Below are 17,610 nucleotides of genomic sequence, written 5' to 3' on the forward strand. Positions count from 1 at the left end.
ATAACTTGGAAAGGAAAACTATCTTCTATACTGATTCTTCTTCACTAACAGAGTAGAATTTAAAAAAATTATATATATATATATATATTTCATGTGTGCATATGTGTGCATGCACTTGCCACGGTATGTATGCAGATGTCAAAGACAACAGTTTCCTGGGCTATAACTTGGAAAGGAAAACTATCTTCTATACTGATTCTTCTTCACTAACAGAGTAGAATTTAAAAAAATTATATATATATATATATATTTCATGTGTGCATATGTGTGCATGCACTTGCCACGGTATGTATGCAGATGTCAAAGACAACTTTGGGAGTCAGTTCTCTCCTTTTACCATGTAGGTCCTGAGGATTGAACTCAGGTCATCAGGTTTGGTGACAAGTGCTTTTACCTGCTCAGCTATCTTGCTGGTCCTTGTTTTATTTTTTAATCACCCCTCTTCATAATGAGACTTAACTCTAGATGCGTCAGAAAATAAATAATTTGAACTTACATTGTTTGTCTTTTAGCTTCTGTTTTCCAGCTCTTCTTTCTCTCTGAGTTCTTCTAAGTTTTTATGTTCTCTACATTGTTGTGTAAGAAATACACTTGTTGACACCTGCGTCTTCCTTTAGCTCTAGTTTATCTTACAAACTCTAGTGATACTGAAAGCCACACTTTTGGGAACTTAAAAATCTGTCTTTTCTCTCAAGCCTTGAGATCTTGTGATTGAAATCTTGTTTTCAAGAGTTGTGATTTTAGTGACTGAAAACCTAAACTATCAGTTAATGTAAGACAAAGTATAAAATACCTTAATTTACAGGTATAAATTCTCATAATCTGGCTTAAGCAAAAGTTTCTTAAATATAACACTAAAAGTAGAGTTGGAGAGCTGTCTCAGTGATTAGGAGCACTGGTTGCTTTTGCAGAGAACCCAGGTTGGGTTCCCAGTACTCACATGGCAGCTAACATTCATAATAGTCTGTAAGTTCAGTTCCAGGGGTCTGACACCCTCTTCTGGCCTCTGTGAACACTCCATGCATGGGGTACACTTATATACATGCAGACAGAACACTCATACACATAAAATAAAAATAAGTAAATCATGCCGGGCGTGCTGGCACACACCTTTAATCCCAGCACTTGGGAGGCAGAAGCAGGCAGATCTCTGGGAATTCAAGGCCAGCCTGGTCTACATAGTGAGTTCCAGGACAGCTGGGGCTGCAGGGAGACCCTGTCTCAAAAAGACAAAAAAAAAAAAAAAAAAAAAATCATAAATACATTTAAAAAAAAAAAGATGGTTCAGCAGGTAAAGGCATCTTTGGCTGTATCTGATGACCTAAGTTTGATCCTGGGACCCATGAGGTGGAACAAAACCAGCAAGTTGTCCTCTGATCTCCATATACATATCATGGTATATATATGCCTCCATACATCAGAGACATGAACATAAATAAAATGTAATAAGCACTTTAAAAAGATACATGAATGACTAAATAAATACATAAAAAGATGTTTGACATCGTTGCTTATTATGGAAATGCAAATAAAAATCACTGGTGCCATTTCACATCCACTAGGTATGACTGTAATAACAAAACTGAGAGAATAGAGAATTGGTGGAGATGTTGAGAAATTGGTACCCCTGAGGTTGCAGAGATGGCCAAGTGCTTAAGAGCACTGGTTGCTCTTGTAGAGGACCTAGGTTTGATTCCTAGTACACACATGGCGGCTAACAAGAGTCCATAACTCCAGTTCCAAGGGATCCAACACCCTCTTCTGACCTCTGAGAGCACTGCATGACCTGTATACACTTACATACATGCAGGCAATACACTCATAAAATAAAAATAATACAATGTTAAAAGAAATTGGAGGGGCTGTAGAGATGGCTCAGCAGTGAAGAGTGCTTACTGCTCTTGCAGAGAACCCAGTTCGATTCCCAACACCTACATGGTGACTAACAACCATCTGTAACTCTAGTTTCAGGGAAATCCAATGCCTTCTTCTGACCTCCAAGGGCATTGCATGACACAGGTGCACTTACATACATGCAGGCAATACACTCATATGCATAAAATAAAAATAATAAGTAAAATATATAAAAAAAGAAATTGGAGTGTTTATACATCGAAACTCTTATGTAAATGTAAAAATGGTACAGAAGTGTGGGAAACAGTTTAGCAGGTCCTCAAAAAGTTAGGCATACGGTTACCATATGGCTCAACAATTCAGTTTCTGTATTCCCAAGAGATTTGACATGTACACATAGTGTCTTGTATGATAGCATTGATGCCAACTGTATTCACAATAATAGAAAGATGAGGACAATCAAAATGTTCATTGGTTGATAAATATGTAAACAAAAGTGGTGTTTACCGCCCAGTGGAATATTATTCAACCTTAAAAAGAATGAAATAGGGGCTGGAGAGATGGTTCAGTGGTTAAGAACACTGGCTGTTCTTGCAGAAGACCCAGATTTGAATCCCAGCACCCACATGGCAGCTAACAGCTGTCCATAACTCCAGTTCCAGGGGATCCAACAGCCTCTTCTGTCCTCCGTGGGCATTACACGACATGGGTGCATTTACCTACATGCAGGCAATACACGCATACACATAAAATAAAAATAAATAAAATATTTTTTAAAAAAAGAATGAAATACTGAGCTAAGCATGTAGATCAGTTGATAGAGTTCTTGTTTAGCATGTATGAAGCCTTGAGTTCAATTTTCAGCATCCTGTACATCCTATACATGTTGCATGACTGTAATCCCAGTGCTTTGGAGGTAGAGGCAGAGGATCAGAAGTTCAGGATCATCCTCAACCACATACAGTTTGAGGTCAGCCTGAGATACATGAGACCTTTCAAAAAACAATTGAAAATTGAAATACTGAAATATACAACAGGAAGGAACCTTGCAAACATGATACTAGGTGAAAGAAGGCAGATGTATTTCAATGAAATGCCCAGAGCAGGTGAATCCATGGGCATAGCAAGTAGATGAATGGTTTCCAAGAGGTGAGAAGCAGGGAATTGGGAATGACTGTTAATCACATGTGAAACTTCCTTTTGAGGTGATAGAATATTCTGGAATTAGATGGTGGAGATAGTTTTACAATGTGAATACACCAAAAACAACTGCATTGTAAACATTGAAATGGTAAATTGTAACATGTCAGTCTTATCTCAAAACTTTTCCATCCATCTATCCATCCATCCATCCATCCATCCATCCATTTACTTTTTATTATTTATTTACGTGTTATTTGTTATTTATTTATTTATTATTTATTTATTATGTGTTGCCTGCCATAGCACTCAAGTGGAGGTCAGAGGACAATTTGTGGGAGTCCTGCTCTCTTCTTGGGTTCCAGGGATCAAATGTGTTTGACTATGGAATCTTACTGTCTTTCAAAATGTATTCAGAGATTAGCAATCCTAGGAATGCTGCCTAACCAGCTGCACTCGTCATCACAGTCCTTTAAGTAGTGCTGTTTGAGGGTGGAACTAGTTTTAAATCAATTTATTTAAGTTACGTACAAAGTAATAAGTTCCATCGTGACATCTTTACGTACATATGTATCATTGTACTTTACAACTAGTTTTTCTAACTGGGTTTTTTGTTGATAATGTTAAATGCTATATTTATTTGTTACTTTTTCTACTTGAAATGATTTTATATTTTTTTATTTTTAAATAATTTTTGTTGAGAATTTCATGCTTGAGTGTTGTATTTGCATCATTTCTACTCCTCCCAACCCCCTCCGTGGCCCCCAGCTTCTTCCAAGCCCCCCAGCTCTCAATTTCTTGTCCTCTTTTTTGATTATTATTTTATGGAAGCATGCAGCAAAGACCACCCAACCAAGACAATTCCACGAGGGATAGCAGTTTATTTGAGAACAAATGGACTGCTGGGCTGCCTCTCAGGAAACAGAGAAACAGCAGCCAGCAGTGGAAGTCAGACATCTTTTATAGGCAGTTAGGTTCTTGGGTGTAGTTAGGTTCTTTCCGTGCTGTAGGCTGGGCAGTTTAGCTTGGGATTGGTTGGTCTCCCCATAAGGGGAGGGACTTTCTGAGGCTAAGTTTGGACCCGCCATTTTATTTATTTATTTTTTTAGGTCGTTTTGAGACAGGGTCTCCCTGTAGCCCCAGCTGTCCTGGAACTCACTATGTAGACCAAGCTGGACTTGAACTCACAGAGGTCTGCCTGCCTCTGCCTTCTGAGTGCTGGGATTAAAGATGTGCACCACCACACCCGGCCTGGACCTGCCATTTTAGAATATTGGGAGCTGCACTGCCATTTTAGGAGGCTGCCAGAAACCTAACAATTATGTTTTAAATTTAAATTTTTTTTTGGTCTTTTTGAGACAGGGTCTCCCTGTAGCCCCAGCTGACCTGGAACTCACTGTGTAGACCAGGCTGGCCTCAAACTCACAGAGATCTGCCTGCTTCTGCCTCCCAAGTGCTGGGATTAAAGGCATGCGCCACCACACCTGGCCCTTAAATTTATTTTTATTATTTCTAATTATGTGTCTTTGCTTATGTCTGTGCATATCAGTGCAGGTGGTCAGGGAGGCCGGAGGCTTCAGATTCCCTGGAGCTGGAGTTATAGGCAGTTGTGGAGTTATAGGCACCTGATATGGGTGCTGGGAACTGAACTTGGGCCCTCTGCAAGAATAGTACATGATCTTAACCACTCCCCCTCCCCCTTTGATTACTATTGTTACATATACACTCATACATTTATAATTATCATTTTTATATTCTTGTTCACAGTAACCTTCCCAGGAAGTTGTTTTGTTTGTTTATTTTTGGAGACAGGGTGTATCCAAGGCCTGCCTGAAACTTGCTATATAACCGTGGGTGACCTCGAACTGATCTTCCTCCTGCTTCCACTGCTTGGATTATAGATATATGCTACCATGCTTAGTTTGTGTGGTTTTAGGTATTGAACCCAAGGATTTATGAATGATCTACATCCCTAGCCCTTGCCTTCTTTTTGGAGACAGGGTCAAACTATATAGCCCTAGCTGGCCTAGAACTCACTGTGTAGGTGGCCTCTAACTCACAGAGCCACCAGCCTTGGTGCTGGGATTAAAGGAGTCCACCACAATGCCAGCACCTTGCCTTTTTGTTTTTTTGAGACTGTCTTGCTATGTGCTCAGATTGACCTCAAGTCTCCCAAGTGCTGGGATTACAGGTGAATGCCAGCACACCTACCCCTTCCCAAGAATTTTTAAAAGGTTGGTATCACTATATAGTACATTTGAGATACTACAATTTTTGTTATTACATTTATTCATTTGTGTGTGTGTATGTGTGTGTGTGTGTGTGTGTGTGTGTATTTATGAGTGACTGCATATACAGTGTACCTATGGAGGTCAGAAGTCAAGTTGCAAGAGTTGATTTTCTATATCTACCATGTGGGACCTGAGGACCAAACCCAGGTCGTCAGGCTTGCTATTAAGTACCTTTACCCAATTAGTCAGTCCAATATTAAATTTTTACTTAGCCATTTCACTCTGCTTTCTCTGTCCTAAGATTATATTAATCATGAATATATAGTGTTTAGGGATCTTACAGAGCCAGTTCATCTTTTTTGTTATTATTTGTTTAAATTTTTTCTTTCAGGTTAATAAAATGATAGCCATTTAGTGATATGAAACATTTTAATAATTGACCTCTGAATTTGAACCTTGGTTCTGCCTCTTTAATAGCTATGCCATCTTAGAAGAGCACCTTCATTTCACAAAACTCATTTCTTCCTCTAAAAAACAAGGCTGATATCTTGACTAGTAGCTATAAGGATTAATTAAGAAAGTCAGCAAGATGGCTTATCGAGTAAAGATGCTTGCCATTAAGCCTAGTGACCTGAGTTTGATACCCAGGACCCACATGGTGGAAGGAGAGAACTAACTCCCGCAAGCTGTCCTCTTGCATCCACATGTGTATAGCATCTATAACCGCCTCCCATTGTTCTAGTTTTCTTTTTAATGCTGTAGTAAAATACTGACCAAAACCAACTTGGGGAGGAAAGGGTTTGTATGTCCATATCACAGTTCATTAAGGGAAGCCAGGGCAGAAACTCAAGGCAGTAATCTGGAGGCAGAAGCAGAAGCAGAGACCATGGAGGAACACTGCTTATTGGCTTGCTCTTCTGGTCTGTGCTCAGCCTGCTTTCTTTTTTAAATTTTATGTGTATGAGTATATTGCATGTATGTAAGTGTACCCTCGACATGCAGTGGTTACAGAGGTCAGAAGAGGACATCAGATCCCCTAGAACTGGAGTTACAGATGGTTGTTAGCTGGCATGTGGGTGCTGGGAACTAAACCCAGGTCCTCTGCAAGAGCAGCCAGTGCTCTTAACCACTGAACCATCTCTCCAGCCCCTTCAGCCTTCTTTCTCATACAATCCAGGACCATATGCCCAGGGGTGTAACCACTCATAGTGGGCTAGGGCCTCCCACATCATTGAAGAATCAAGAAAATGCCCCATAGACATGCCCACAGGCCAATAGATGAGGAAATTCCCCAGTTGAGGTTCTTTTTTCTCAGGTGTGTGTGTCAAATTGACAACAGAAGCTGTGTAGGCACGTGCGCATGCGTGCAATCGCGGCACGCACGCACACACACACACACACACACATAAATAAATAAATGTAATTAAAAAAAATTAGAAATAGGCTGGCCAGATGGCTCAGTAGGTAAAGGACTTACAGCCAAGCCTGACAACGTGAATTTGATTCCTGGGACCCACACAGTGGGATGAGAGCACTAACTCACTCAAGTTGTCCTCTGATTTCCACATGTGTGCATGTTTACTCTTTTCACAAAACCCAAAGAAATAAATGTAATTTTTTAAAAAAGAAGCAGCAGAGAGACTTCTGGAATTCTGGGGATGTTAAAAAAAAATAATGGTTAAAAAAAAAAGCTTTGAATAAGAAAATTCATGTAATTTCTGGCACATTGAAGGTTCTCAAGTGTTAATTATCACTTTTTTTTTTTTTTTTTAAAAAACTAATGGATATTCTCAGTTTTATACCACGAATGAGTTACAAAATACCTGGAAAGGAAGGGCTGTTCTATCAGCTACATTTCTGACAAAGTGATATTGTCATGACACTACAGGTTCTATGGTAGTTAACTTGACATTTTGCTTCCAGTTTTCCAACCAACATAATAAGCAAAACTGGACTGGGCAAACACAGACCTATTCATTAGCTCACTTATTGTTAATCTTAAACCAGCTTTGGTGTTGACTTCTCCTGTTCTTTTTGAAATGTCACTGCTGCCATTTAAAACCTGACATGCCTTCAAAAATTTCATAGAATGCTCTGGCTTAAACTGCCCTCCAAAATCATGCATGTAATGTAACTTACCACAGGATACTTGTTTGGTGTTTGTGTGTTTATGGATAGAAATTTCATATATAACCAGAGTATGGACAATTGTTTAAAACAAAGCAATTACAGTAAAAATCTATAGGAACATTTTAGTTTACTGCATTTTACTCCCTTAGTAAAAACTAAGTATGATAGCTGTATGCTGTGGCACACAACTGTCATCCCAGCATTTGGGAAGCTGAAGGAGGAAGATTTGAGTTTCAGGGCTAGTCTGGGCTACATGTGGAGTTTGAGGCAGTCTAGACTCTAAAGAGAGATCCTGTCTCAAAAACAAAACGAAACAACAAAACCAACAAACAAAAATGGGAAAATGGGTTTGAGAGCCAGACATAGTGGTCCATACCTGTAGTCCCCAGTTATTGAAGCTGAGGCAAGAGGGTACTAAATCTTACTTCTAATTCTAACTCTGTGCTTTGTAATTCCTGCGATCTTCCTCCTTCTTCTCTTTCCCTCTCCCCTGCTTCTTCTTTTTCTTTCTTTTTTGTCTTTTTGAGACAGGATCTTCCTGCAGCCCCAGGTGGCCTGCAACTCACTAAGTAGACCAGGTTGGCCTTGAACTCACAGAGATGTGCCTGCCTCTGCCTCCCAAGTGCCCCCTGCTTCTTTAGCCTCTGTATAGGAGAAAAAAAACTATAACAGTATTTGTCCTTCTGGATATCTATGCTGACTCCATAATTTATCTGTTGTGACTAGTGCCACATACCTGGGTATGCAGACATCTCTATAGTGAGCTGACTTTGATTCTTTGAGGCATACACCCAGTAGCAGTAGTAAATTAGTGTTTCATTCTTAATTTTAAAAAAATTAAAAAATTATTTTTACTTGATGTATATGAGTGTATTGCCTGCGTGTATGTAAGTGCATCCATGTTGTGCAGTGCCCAAGGAGGTCAGAAGAGGGTGTTGGGTCCCCTGGAACTGGAGTTACCGATGGTCGTTAGAAACCATGCGGGTGCTGGGAATCAAACCCAGGTTCTCTGTGAGAGCAGCCAGTGCTCTTGACCATTGAGCTATCTCTACAACTCACATTCTTAATTTTTTGAAGTGCCTCCATACTGATTTCCATAGTGGCTATACTAATTTATGTTTCTGCTGCCAGTAAATAGGGTTCTTTTTTTTCACATTCTCAGCAACATTTGCTGTTGTTTTCTTGATGATTGCCATCCTCATAGGTGAGTTTTTAAAATTGTAATTTCTTTTTATTTTCTTTTTTTCATTAAAAAATTTATTGTTTTTATTTTATGTCTATGAGTATATTCCCTGCATGTATGTAAGTGCACCTGTGTCATGGTGTTGTGCAGTGCCCGTGCCTGTGGAGGTCAGAAGTAGGTGTTGGATCCCCTTTAACTGGATTTACAGATGGTTGTTAGCCACCATGTGGGTGCTGGGAACCAAACCCAGGTCCTCTGCAAGAGTAACCAATGTTGCTGAGCCATCTCTCTAGCTCCTATTTTTGTCATATTTTGAGAGAGGTCTTACATACTCTTGAACTTGCTATGTAGCCAAGAATGACCTTGATACTCCTGCCTCTAACTCTCTAGTGCTAGGATTACAATGTGCTGCTATGTGAGGTTTATGTGGCACTGGGAATCAAACCCTGTATTTGGTGCATGGTAGATAAGTACTCTACCAACTGAGCTATATTTAGACCTTCCAACCTTCTCCCACTAAATGCAGGTTTTTTTCTTTCTTTCTTTTTATTTTTTTTAAAGACAAGGTCTTTCTGGCCCTAGATCAGGCTATATAGCAAGACCCTATCTCAAAAACTTAACAATAAAAAAGGAGGAGTTGATCCAGGCCAACCTGGGTTCATTGAGACCCTGTCTCAAAGCAAAAAGAGTATATTATAGAAATTAAGTTGTTTACTTAGAGTATTATAAATTAAGGTTTTTTTTTTTTTTTTTGGACAATGTCTCAGTATTTAGTCCAGGCTAGCTTCAAATTTTTGATCTTTTTGTATTAGCCTTTCAAAGGATTGTAGGTATGTGCTATCTCACTTGGCTAAAGGATTTCCTCTTTTGGTGAGTTTTTCTCAGATTGTATTTGCTTTCTCTGTTTTTTCCAATACTGGGGTTTGAACCTAGGACACATGTTAGGTAAGCACTCTACCACTTTCTAGGATTTTAAAATGCAAAGGTCAGTATCATTGTGAACAATGAATAGGTTATCTACTAAATTTTGTGATTTTCAAAAATGTATTCTTGAGTGACTTTTGCAATTATTTTAGTGCCTAAAATAATTTGTGTTATCCTTAAATGGCTTTGTGTCACATAACCTTGTCTACTTAGACAAAGTATAGAAAGTTGGATTTGAGTTAGGGAAATTTTGAATTTTACTCTGGATTTTTTATAACTACCGAGTCTTATAATTTTTAGGGAGGGAATGTTCTTTGTCTTACATCTTATTTAGTTTGTGTGTATGTGTGTCCATGTGTGCTCATATGCCATGGCACTCATATGGAAGTCAGAGACAACTTGCAGAAGTCACTTCTCTTTTTCTACCATGTAAGTTCTAGGAATCAAACTTGGGTCATCAGGTTTAGCAGTGAGACCACTTGTTGGCCTTGGGAAGATGGAATCAATTTTGGCTGTAGTATGGTTTGCAATTGATAATCTGTGTTAGCTGGAATTGTGAAAGAATTACAGATAAATAATGAACTTAGATTAAATATAGATTGTTGCATTGATAAAGGCAAAGAAGTCAGGGAAAGTTCGGAGGTTAGGTTTTATGTTATGAAATCTCAACTGAATATTTTGTACACACATAGAAATAGTAAGTACTCTGTGACTAAGCTGTGATTTCTAGGAAGGATTATCTGCATGTACTCTGTAATTCTTGCTGCTGAGATCAAGGAAGATGCCCCTTCGGTTGAAAATAGTAATGCGCTTTCTCATAGAAACAGTGTTGTTCAGTGGTACTCCCAACTCTTACTCATTAAAAATTTTAAATCTGTTTTTATTTTATGTGAATCAATGCTTTGCTTACATGTATGTATGTATGTCACATGCATGCCTTAGTGCCCAAGGAGGTCAGAAGAGGGTATTGGATTCCCTGGAACTGGAGTTACAGATGGTTGTTAGCTGTTATATGGGTGTTGGGAACCAAACCCTAGGTCCTCTCGAAGAGCAGCCAATGCTCTTAGCTGCTGAGTCATCTCTCCAGCCCCTGAATTCTTACTCATTAAACATTTTTTTTTTTTTTTTTGGTCTTTTTGAGACAGGGTCTCCCCGTAGCCCCAGCTGTCCTGGAACTCACTATGTAGACCAGGCTGGCCTCGAACTCACAAAGATCCGCCTGCCTCTGTCTCCCAAGTGTTGGGATTAAAGGTGTGCACCACCATACCTGGCTTAAACAAATATTTTAAGTTCCTGATAGAAGGCAAACATTTGCTCTATACTGCCTGTATTTAAAATGACACCAAAATAAATAAAAAATTATGATACAATTTGTTAATCTTAAATGAGTACAATTTCTTTCCTTTTTTTAATACTATGTGTGTATGTGGTGGGGGGGAGAGGCACAAAACACATGTTTGAAAGTTACCTAACATGGTTATGTTTCTTTCATTTCCTGTGGTTCTTAGGTTTATGGGTTTAGGGTTTAGTTGGTCTTCGTTTATTGCCGGCGCCTTAGTGTTATTCTATAATTTCAAAAAGAATATTTCTCAGGCTTCATAGCAAAGTGTAGCTCATCTTGGAGAACATAGTCTGTGGGTAAGTAAGTTGGAGACTTTGTCTACAGTAAAACAGTACAGTGTTTGCTTCAGCATTACTAAGTTAATGTATCGATGGTACAAAGTTTTCCATTTTAATCACTAACTCGTTAGTGAAAGTGAATGATTGATTACAGCCACAAAGTATAAGATAAAATGTGAGTAGTTTAGACACACCTGGTTCTTCAGTGTGATAGGAATCTTTATAAACAACTTTCATTAACTTTTTTCTGTTTATCTTGGATATGGAACATCAAACTTTTTTTTATTACTCCTGTCCCCTCCTTTTTTTGTTATTGTTTATCTGTTTTGTTGTTTTGTGGTTTTTGAGACAGGGTCTCATGTAGTTCGGCTTGGCTTGGAACTGGGTATGTTGTCAAGAATGACCTTGAGCCTCCCAGGTGCTAGGTACTATTATGGGCATGACCATGCCCTGGCTTCCTGCCTTTTTTTTTTTTTAAGAGTCTTATATGAAAGTGATAGAGACTTTGAATTTTTGAGTAGCATTGGTAAGCGTTATTGTGATAATTGAATGGTTTGATGTAAAAACCAATTTTAGTTGTTTAAAAAAACTTAGTAAGTCATTAACTGTATTAATAGGATTGATTCCCAACCATATAGTGAATGCTGTATTATCTTATATATACCTTATAAAAATTGCAGGAAAGGGATGTTATTATTATACACACTAGAAGGACAGAGCACAGAAACCCAAGATTTCTGCTGTTGATGTCATTTACTTGACAAGAGTTATGACATCATGAGGGTCATGTTGCTTCTTTCTTTTCTTCTCCCCTCTAACTCATTTGTTTTTGTTATTTTATATTGCAGTACAGTTTTGTTAGACATGGTTTCCAGAGGTCAGGTTTAGTTATTACCAAGTTGGGTTTTATGACTTTATGGCTTTGGGAAACCCTCAAGTACCACCTTCTACATTTTTATCTTCATTTTCTTTCAAAGTCATATAGTTTAATGGCAGGTAGCTTGTTAGGGACTGTTAAAAAGTAATTCTCAACCCCTACTTTAGTTTCCTCTTTCTTGGATAACCCCTTTAAACTCTTAGCTGTTTTGTATCTACTCATAATTTTCCAAGTAGTATGTTTGAATTGATGCTACTTAAAGATCAATCCAGGACATAACTTGTTTGCCTGGTTTTCTGTGTTCTTAACCATTCAGTTCACTCAGCCCAAGAAGCTGTGTACCAGTTCTCTAATTATCTACATTTTGTTTTGTTTTTAGATAGGGTTTTTTTTTTTGTATATAGCTCAGGCTGCTTCTGAACTTACCATGTAGATGGAGCTGGTCTCAAACTTAGTGTATAGCCCAGACTAGCCTTGAACTTGTGGTGGTCCTTTTGCCTTAGACTTCTAAATGCTGGAATTGCAGGTTTGAGCCTCTATACCTGGGTTATGTTTCTTTTAAAAGTATAGTTAGGTTGTGTTTTAGGCCTCTTGCCTAATTGAAGGAAAATGTTTTAAAGTTCTATCTTTGAAATCCTAAGGTATATTGTATCTTTTCCTTTTTACCAATATTCCCATTATTCCTTCTTCAATCCTTTTAATTACAGCTAAATATAAAAACATTGCTTTTTTTTGGCCACCTAATTGTTAGCATTATGTTTTGGTTCCAGAAACCATTAGGACCATTTAAAAAAAAAATGATGAGTGATAATTAGTCAGCAATTAGTGTCTTCCTTGATTTTTATTAAGAATGATTGTTAATTATGTCATTATAAAGAATACAGTTCCTGCTCAGAACACAAGTTAATTGCAAGATATGAGGAAATAATATATACAGAATGCATAAAGAAAGTATCAGACATTGCACAAGTTGCTTTTTGTTTTTTAAAGTTTCCAAACTCCTTATCTCCCACAAAAGTAGTTTTTGTTCTGTTTAATTACCCTTAAAACAAGCTACATACTTAAATTGTAAGTAATCATATTTACTTCCAACTATTGTTGTAGAACTGAGGATATATTGACTGATAAGAAAAATAAAATTCCTATCCTTTGGACCCTAACTTCTAATGGAAGAGATAGGTAAGCAGTGAGATAAGTACATTTCAAATGGAGATGAGGATTGTGGAAGTAAAAGTAAGGTGGATGAAGAGTGCCTGGGATCTGGTCACACTTTTTAGATGGGGTTATCAGGCAAGCATCTTTGGAAAAAGATACTTGGGCAAAGACTGAAATGTACCGGGCAGTGAACTGTACCAACTCCGAGGGAAGAATTCTGCTTGTTTTTTTTTTTTTTTTTTTTTTTGAGACAGGGTCTCCCTGTAGCCCCAGCTGGCCTGGAACTCACTATGTAGACTCGGCTAGCTTTGAACTCACAGAGATCCACCTGTCTCTGCCTCCCGAGTGCTAGGACTAAAGGCTTGTACCACCATGCCTAGCTTTACAACAGTTCTTAATCAAATTTAGACCCTCTCCCCGATCCATGCCTCCCCACTCCCTGACCAGACCTCATGTATTTCACCATATGTGTTAAGTCCTATCCAGTCAAGCATTTGTACCCAGATGTCCTTCAGTACGAATTCATCCTTTGGAGTCTAGTCAGCCTATCTAGAGATCATTGGTAAAGCCTACTCTCCCTCACCCAGTAGTAATCAGTCTCCAGTAGTTCCCAGACTATGGCCAGTCCACCGCCCATTTCCCTCACTCCATTCTGGGCCCTTGTCTGATTGAGTTGGCATGGGTTCTGTGCTCGATGCTACCATTGCCACAAGTTCACATGTGGAAGCTTCCAGTGGCCTGAAAGCCTCTGCTTCCCTATGTTCATGGACCAAGTCTAGCATTTACAGTCTTTCCACTCCGTCTTCTGCAATGGTTCCTGAGTCATGGGTGGGTGAGGTTTAGTATAGGAGTCCTATCCAGGGACACATACTCTGCAGTCTATCATTCTTTAAAACTTGGCTGGATGTGGCCTTCTGTGCATCATACTCTATTGTATAAGGAAGCTTCGCTGGTGAGAGTTGAGGGATGCACTAGCTTTTCCTTAACCCCCCCACCCCGTTCCACTATATTCCATGAGCCTTAGGTGTAGAGGTTCAATTGTAGATCTGTCACTTAGGACTGAGCATCTCTCAGATGTATATTCTCTGTGTCAGACTAGTTGTGGGATTCTGCAGTAGACTTCATCTGTTGCAAAAAGAAGCTTCTTTGATGAGTGGTATGTAGTATACTTTGTAAATATAAGGATTCATATTTAGCATATGTTAAGAAATTTTGTCTAGAGATATGACAGAGACAGGGTTTTCTCTAGGATCTATGACCTCTCCAGCTGTGTGTATTTGGCTGTGTTTACAGTGCCACCCATGAATTCACTCCCATTGAGAGGGCTTTAAGTCCCATTAGATATCTGTTGATTACTCCCCAGTTAACAATGCCACCACTGCACCAATGGAGGTAGTTTGCTGTGCCAGTTGTTATGGTTATTATGCTTTAGGACTGGGTTGGACCATTGATTGTATGAAAGGAGAGAAGGTTAGCACTTCCTTTGATACAGATGGAAGAGGCCCTTGGTCCTAACAACACACATATAAGGCATTGCCATCTTGGGGGCATCTAACCATTGTATGTTAGAATTAATATTGTGAAAATGACCATCCAACCAAAAGCAATCTATAGATTCAGTGCAATGCCAATCAAAATACCTGTGACATTCTTCAAGAGCTAGAAAAAAAAAATCATCCTAAAATTTATATGAATGACAAAAGACCCCAGATAGCCAAAGCAATCTTGGGCAAAAAAAACCAACACTTCGGGGTCACCATACCAGATCTCAGATTATATTACAGAGCTGTAGTCATAAAAACAGCATGGTACTAGCACAAAAATAGACATGTAGATCAATGGAACACAATAGAAGACCCAAACATGAGTACATGCAATTTCAGACACCTGATATTTGACAAAGGTGCCAAGAACACACAATGGAGGAAAGACAGCATCTTCAACAAATGGTGCTGGCAAAACTGGATTTCTACCTGTAGAAGAATGAAATTGGACCCTTATCTTTCACCCTACACAAAAGTCAACTCCAAATGGATCAAAGACCTTAATATAAAACCTGAAACTCTGAAACTGCTAGAAGAAAATGTATATAAAACCTGAAACTCTGAAACTGCTAGAAGAAAACATAGGCAGTACCCTCCAAGATATAGGTATAGGAAAGAATAGTCTAAATCGGACATCAGCTGCTCAGGACTAAGGTCAACAATCAATAATTAGGGCCTTATTAAGCTACAAAGCTTCTGTGCAGCAAAAGAAACAACCAAGGAAGGGAAGAGGAAACCCACTGAGTGGGAGAAAATCTTTGTCAGATACACATCTGACAGAGGATTAATATCTAGAATATTGAAAGAACTCAAAAAACAAAGAAACAAGAAAAGAAATGACCAAATAAAAAGATGGGTGAGAGACCTGAACGGAGAGTTCTCAAACGAAGAAATAAAAATGGCTAAGAAACACTTTAATCTTAAGTGCTCAACATCCTTAATAATTAGAAAAATGCAGATAAAAACCACTTTAAGATTCTGTCTTGCCCCAGTCAGACAGGCTAAGATCAAGAGAACAAAAGACTCCAAATGTTGGCGAGGATGTGGAGAAAGGGCACCACTCATTCACTGCCAGTGGGAATTAAATTGAATTTTTACAAATTTCATATAATATATTTTGATCATATTTAGACCCTCCTCCCCTAACTGCTCCCCTCTTATTACCCGCTCCCCCACCGGACTACATGCACTGTATCATGTATATTAAGGCCCTATGGGGTCAAGTTTGTGTCCCCAAATGCCCTTTGGTGTGGATCCATCCACTGGAGCCTGGTTAACCTATCTAGTCTCACATCTTTAAAGAAAACTGACTCTCACTTTTCTGGCAGTTATCGGTTGCCAATAGATCCTCAAGTAAGGCTGGGGCTTCTTACCCACTTCCCCCCATCTCTGCTGAGATTTTGTCTGGCTTGAGATTGCATGGGTCTTGTGTATACAGCCACCATTGCTGTGAGTTCATGTGAGTAACTGACCAGCTGTCTGAAAAACTGTTTTCTGGTGGTCATGCATCATCATCTTCTGCAGTAGTCCCTGATCCTTGGGTGGCAGTGGTTTGATATAGGTGTTTTATTCAGGGATAAGCACTCTGTGGTCTCTTATTCTCTGCACTCTGGTGAGTTGTGGCTTTCTGGGTTAGTTATTATCTGTTGTATAAGGAAGCTTTGCTGGTGAGAGTTGAGAAATGCATTAGAATTCTTTCTTCCCCCTGTTCTGCTATGTTCCCTGAGCCTTAGGTATAGAGGTTGCACTACAGATGTGTCAATTTTTTTTTAAAGATATGGTCTCATTCTATAGCCTGGACTGGTCTGAAACTCATTGTGTAGCCCAGGGTGGCCCTGCATTCATAGCAACTCTTCTGTTTCAGCCTCCTGAGCTGAGATTGCAGGCATGAGCCCTTATACTGAGCAATGCTGTCATTCTTATCCTAAAAATCACTTAAAGGCAAACAAGAATTTTGGTTTTAAAAACTCATCACTGGACTGGGAATGTAGCGCACTTAATAGAGTGCTTGCCTAGCATGCACAAAGTTCTGGGTTTGATCCTTAGCACTACAGAAACTAGTGTGGTGGCAAATGCCTGCCATCCCAGCACTCAGGAGATGAAGGTAGGAGGATAATTAGAAGTTTGTTTTCCTTGGCTAAATATGGAGTGTGAGGCCAGCTTGGGCTAGAGACTCTGCTTCAAAAATAAATGAATACCCATTGTAGAATTGAGGATACATAGAAACCTCAGTGAGTCACATGTGGGCTGATATAACTGTTTAGAATTCTGAGGCACCAAAGAACTAGTACACACCCATCTTCAGCTCTTACCCACAGATTTTCATTGAATGTTTAGACATAGTAAGCCAATACCTGAGTCAGGAGAGTAGAGCTGGCAGTGATGGTATCAGAAACCGTGGAACCTTTCCCAAGGGTATGGCAACCACCATCAGAAGGTTGGAACCTTGTGAGGGAGACCTATGGAGGCACTCCAGGCTTTCAAAGTTCTAGAAGGCAGGAAAAGATCAGGGGATGCCTTCCCCTCCATGCTGTGCACTTAACAGTATTTAGACAATAAGGACGATGGACAGGGCAGGAGAGACAGTCCTACAATTCATTTCAGTTCTTCACCTATTCCAACAGGAAGACTGATAAAGAAGAACAGGACTGAGAGACTGAAGGGAACTCCCCTGCAAACCAAAAGCCTGTGCTTAAAACAGAGCTGTCAAAGCACGTGTTTTTGGTTTTGTTGCTGTTTTTTGCTCCCCCCCTTCATTCAGCTTTATTCTTAGAATAGCTTGAGGTTTATTGAAATATTGTTCCCCATCTGCCCTTCTCCTTTTGCTGTATTATTAAAAGCTAATGTTACCATTGTATGTTTATTGGAATTAATGAACTAATCTGGTTTGTTACAAATCCATACTTTATTCAGTTTTTTTTTTTTTTTTTCATATACGCCTGTTGTTTTTTT

At 39.1% G+C, this 17,610-nt stretch overlaps 1 protein-coding gene and 1 pseudogene across 8 annotated transcripts in view; both read left to right on the forward strand.

Moving 5' to 3' along the window:
• The window catches only part of Shld2 (shieldin complex subunit 2), a 131,474-nt gene that overhangs the window by 12,200 nt on the left and 101,664 nt on the right, over positions 1–17,610 (forward strand). The window lies entirely within an intron of this gene.
• Positions 14,563–14,678, forward strand: LOC115068673 (annotated as a pseudogene).

The sequence above is a fragment of the Nannospalax galili genome, unplaced genomic scaffold (assembly GCF_000622305.1).
Source record: "Nannospalax galili isolate Female #2095 unplaced genomic scaffold, S.galili_v1.0 scaffold409, whole genome shotgun sequence".
NCBI lineage: Eukaryota > Metazoa > Chordata > Mammalia > Rodentia > Spalacidae > Nannospalax > Nannospalax galili.